Source organism: Pipistrellus kuhlii, unplaced genomic scaffold (genome assembly GCF_014108245.1).
Source record: "Pipistrellus kuhlii isolate mPipKuh1 unplaced genomic scaffold, mPipKuh1.p scaffold_m20_p_3, whole genome shotgun sequence".
NCBI classification, from domain to species: domain Eukaryota; kingdom Metazoa; phylum Chordata; class Mammalia; order Chiroptera; family Vespertilionidae; genus Pipistrellus; species Pipistrellus kuhlii.
In genome coordinates this window covers 39,244,482-39,250,099 of record NW_023425529.1, presented here as the reverse complement: position 1 = coordinate 39,250,099, position 5,618 = coordinate 39,244,482, and positions in this window count along the sequence as shown.

The window sequence follows — 5,618 nt, the reverse complement described above, 5'->3', positions numbered from 1 at the left end:
TAACTGTTTGGTGTTTTTTGGCTTTTGCTCCTGCAGAGATTTTCAAACAATTCTATCCTGGAATAGCTTTGCTAATATGCGCAGTTTAAACCAACATTATTTTCTTTGGAAATACCTTATTACAAAATTATAATATATAAATATTTTAGCAGTAATAACATGGGTAATAGTCCTCAACAGCCTGATCTTCCTATGGGCTTCTAGTTCAGTATATGCTATTATTTTCAGGCAACACTATTAAAAATATGATTTTATGTTGCCCCGCTGTGACCATCTTCAAGTCAAATAGCAGGAACGATGCTCTACTCTTATTTAATATTTTAATAGTTCCCCAAGCTACATTCAGAAGAAGCTCTATATAAAATGTAACCAGAAGACAGTCTTAATAACAAAACCATCTAATGTTCGTCTGTCTGCTTTTCTTTTAGTGTGAACTTTTTTTTTCTTTTTTTCTTTTTTCAGTTCTGATTCAGTTTAGCAAAGTGAAAATTGGATTTTTCTGAGTTATTAAAGAATCAGAGCAAAGGCGTGTTTTTAAGACTTGGGTGCAATATTAAGATCACGGTGCTTACTAGCACTTGAGACCTTGTCACCTGGGAAACTTAAATCAGTTGACAAATATTGGCCCCGGGGTGCATGTTGGGGACCTGTTGGACCTCTCGGTGACCTGGTCTCTTTTCTTGGTAAGTCTGCTCTGACTTCCTTTTGAGGAGACACCTCTCCCAAATAAGTACAGAGTTGGTGGGATTGATAGAACCCAAGCCAGTAGTTGGACTCCTCTCTAAGACTTTGCACCACCTCTTCTGTAGTTGGGCTTTGTTTAACTAATGAGACCGTTCAGAGGCTGCCTGGTTCCCATCCTCCCACAGCCTGCCTCTCCAACTTTCCTTTGATTATGAGAGCTGGTTTACATCCTTCTGACAAATTCCTTTTCTGTTTGTTCTAGTTGCTGCCACCATAGAGCCCGAGGGATACAACCCACTGGACTAGATTATGAGCTCCATGATGCAGGGGCTGTGGCACAGACTACTGGAGAACCACCCAGAACCCTTTCTTCTTTACTAATACATTCTCAGTTTTATTTGGGGTGGAAATATGTCCCTCACATTCTGGTTTGCAGTCAATGACCTAAGCAGAAATCTGTTGGGGATTTCTGGGAAATCTTTGCTTTCCTAACATGGGCGTTGCCTCTTCCGTCTTCTCTTTGCTCCTTCTGCTTGTTTGAAATGCAGATAGGATTCCTGGCTGTGGAATAGGTGACTTGTGACCATGAAATGATAAATAGGAGTATGAAAAGAAGCCCTTTAAAGCAGGTGAGCAGAAAGGTAGTGAGAAACTGGGCTCCTGATGACATCACAGCATAGCCCCCCAGCCCTGGCTGCCTGCTTTATGATTTCTTGTTAAGTGAAAATCAGGAATCCCTGAATGGTAAAGCCATTGGCAGGGGATTTTCCATTAATTTGAGCCATAGGGGCTCCTAACTGATATGGGTGCTTGTCTATTTTATCCAGTGTTTTGTCCCTGCCCTTAAAACATTGCCTGGCATATAGTAGACATTAAATATATTTTTTGAATGAATGAATGATAATCATGGTCAATAGAATCCTCATTTCTGCATATAATCTCTTAATCATCACCACCGTCTTACAGACCTACACTTAATGTACTTGCAGATTGTGGCTGAATCACTTGACTTATTCATTCTGATGTATAGACTTTATCCAAGTAAGTTGCAGAAAAGAAAATCAATCTGTCTGAAAAGAATAAATCATTATTTAATAATAAATTCTGAACCAGGAATTATGGCAAAATGAGATATCTCAGAATTTGAGGATCTACTTTGTTCCTTCTTCATTCAATCGCCCAGGACTGTTTCTGTCAGTAAGTTGTACATACTAACTTGTATAATGTTCTATTTAACATACCATCATCTTGTCCTTCAGAGATAAAGATAGGACAATTGATCTGCTATCTATAAGGCCTAAACTCTGAGTAATTTTTCAACTATCATAAAAAATTCAGGGCAGGATTATTCTCTTATTCTTATTCTCTAGTCTGCTCCTTCTTGTGGTCCGAGGTACCATTTGGTTATGAAGCAAATGCTTATTGGCTCTATTTTAACAATCTGCTCTGTGATGTTGAGGTTGGAACTTTGCATTTCACTTTTTTTATGCACCAGCTGGCTCCCATTGAGTCCCACCAATGGGAGATGCTAAAGAGAGATTGGAAGACAGAAGGAGGGAAGGAGGACTTGATTCTTTCTGGTTATTTGGGGCTACCACCGGCATCACTCAGCAATGGCCCTTTGTCCTCTCAGTGGCAGTTTGTTCCAATCCCCAGCATTTTTAACACCAGCTCTCCCAGAACCAGCCCCTTCATTCCCCATCAGAGCTATTAGTACCAGCAGGGTAGTGTCTCCTTCCTCCATGTCTGAATACCAACTCAGTGCAACACTTCCTCCAAGCTCATAGGTTTTAAAAACTCCTTTCCCTTGTTATCCCCAGCGCTCAGGGGAGAAGCTGCCTTCTGTTTCTGTTCCCTTTCTTCCTTCCAGCCCTCCATCATTGCCCATACAGTTTTCTCTCTCTTATTTTCACTGTTGTAGCACCTGAGGTACATGGTTTTCTTGGCTGAACCCGGAGTGGACAGGTGTGTTGTGTCTGACATAGCAGAATGGTGGCTGATATGATTGGTCTTGTGTGAACAACCCCCTTTCCATCGGGTCTCTAATTATCTACATCTACCTCTGCTTCCATCCAAAATATTTGTCTTCTGTGTAAGATTCTGAGTCCACATGTTCAAAAACGTTGGAAAACCACCAAAATGAGCTAATTAATCCTCAATATTAGTCTTTAAGGAGAAGTGTTTTAGGTATAAAACTTAAGAAAATTGTAGTCCATAAAAACTTTACTTTGAGGAAATTAAAGAATGTTAAATAGTAAGTCACCAAGACCTGTGAGATTTTCAAAACCCAAAGCTGTCATTTCCTCAGTGTTCTCCTAACTGGCTTCAATGTGTTCAGTTTCTCCTTTTGCCCCATAAAAATTCTGATCATTCGTCAGGGCCCAGCTCTACTCATATTCCTCTTTAGAGAGGTTTCCCTAACCTTGCAAGCCAGCACTCGTCTCTCTCTTTTGTAAATTTATATGATACAGGGTCAATTCACTTAACCAAATATAGTGCTGTTCTCACTCCCAATAGTAAGAGTCCTTAAAGCAGAGAACAAGGACTATTCTTCAACATGTTGTGTTAGAGGCAATACTTAATACTGTCCAACTAGGCAGCAGAAAGTAGGGGAAAGACAAAGAACTGGGAATTAGATCTGGACTCATGTTTGAGCTCTAACCTCAGGTAAGTTATTCAGTTCACCAACAGTCATGGATCTCCTTCCTGGTGCTCATAACGTCTTTGAATCTTAGTTGTATCATCTGTGAAGTGGAGAGAATAAATAATATCCATCTTACAGGTTATGTTGGGCTCAAATGAGATAATAGATGTGAAACTGCTTTATAACTGTTAATTGTTGTGTCATAGTAAGTGCTCTAAATGTACCTATTGCATTAAATTTTATATGGTCAGTACTCCCAAGGCAATTACATAAAAAGACTTGAGTGTTTCTCCTGGTCACTTGATTTCCTTAGAGTTTTATGATATTCTAATTTGGTTTTGCCACTCACAACAATTGTTAAGGGCCTTAAAATGTTCTAATGAATGCTGACTATTATCCACATCATTGGACATACAGCCAAATACCCATGATATGGTCTCTCCAAATTATCCATTAGCCTCTGGAGTGTTGCCAAGACCCCATTCAGCCAAAGAGCTCAAGCTTGAGTTGACCAGTCAACCAAGTAGTTACACAGTAAATGCTCTTGAGGGCATGCATCAGAAAGAACTGAACTGAGCCAATGATGTCCTGGCTCTTCAATGCAGAGCATGGGAGTAATCATCAAACTATTGTTCCCATGATACTATGAACTTAGTTTACCAAAGGTCATGACTGATAATATTCCCTTTTCCATTTAAAATATTTTAATGCAAAACAAAAATAATCCTGATGTTGCCATGTGTTGGGGAGCATCCATCTGACTTATTTCTAGTTTATATTGCTGGAAATCACTTAGACTTAGAAAATGGAATTACTTAATTTAGGTTCCCTTGAAAGCAGAGCCTGAGACAAGGAGTTGGGTGCAGGTGGTTATTTTGGCAGGTGAGTGAGGGAACCAGGGGACTGGACAGGGCTGAGTAATCTGCTGGGAGCCCTGTGGGGAGGGCCATTCTGCTGAGATGACTGAGCAGCTTATAGGACACTCAAAATTGTCCTTCAGAAAGACAATGGCTCCTGCTCCCTCTCAGTGGAGGATTTCTCCACCTGTTTATCTCCCCTGCACTTCCAGGCTATGCACCTCACACCCAGGTGAATAAGCTTCAAGGTGTGCAGAATGCTGAGTGCAGTGTCCATTTGAGATGGGCTATGGGTGAGATGGAGAGCTCACATATAACTGTCCATTGCTGCTATAGCTGACATCAGAGGTGGACAGAGAGCATATGACAAAGATACCATAGGCACCTATTACATGGAAGATCTTCTTTTAGGGCACCAGAGTACCTGATTATAAAATAGTTACATGTAATTGGTAGTTGGTAGTTGTTTTCAACAATGATAACATCACCTAAAATATATTTAGTATTCTGTGTGCCCAGGCTTTATAGTAAGCATTAAAAAAATTAAAAAAAGATTTCCAAGTAACTCATTATTGTAGTTATTATTATTATTAAAATAACTATGGTTTCATACAATTAATTCCCAACTAGAAAAATTTTGGCCATTCTGGTTCTTATTATTCCTATTAATAATAAGGACATATGATGCACATAGTCAGAACAACTTCAGCTTTTGGATTAAAGAGGAGCCTGACTCCTGGGTCAGATTTTATTTTAAAATATCCAAATATTATTCAAATTGTGTGTTTCAGTGGTAGTAGTGAAGAGGGTAGAATTATATTCAGTAAACCATATTCTGTGCAGAAACTCCAGCTGGCTGCAACTTACTGTTACAGATGGGACATACGTTGTGTTGGAAAAAAGTCAAGAATTTTTTCTCGAGGCTGTATCTTCCTAATCTTAAACTTAAAAAAAAAATGACCAAAAATGTTCTTTGTAATGTTATGTATTTGTAATTTTCTACTAAGTATTGTTAGATCCCATTATTTGAATATTTTCCACTTGGCTATTTTTAAATTTTAATTATTGATTTGAGAGAGGGAAAGGAAGGGAGAGAGAGAGGGAGAGGGAGAGGGAGAGGGAGAGGGAGAGGGAGAGAGAGAGAGAGAGAGAGAGAGAGAGAGAGAGAGAGAGAGAGAGAGAGAGAGAGAGAGACATTGATTTGTTGTTCCACCTATTTATGCATTTGTTGGTTGATTCTTGTATGTGCCCTGACTGGGGATTGAACAAGCAATCTTGGTGTATGGAGAGGGCTCTCTAACCAACTGAGCTACCTGGTCAAAACTCTACTTGGCTCTTAACTATCAAATTCTCTTTGTTAGTGTTGAAGGGTTTTCCCTTGGGGAACCTTACAGTGAACAAAAAAACAATCACATCAGGCCCCTCCCATTCAA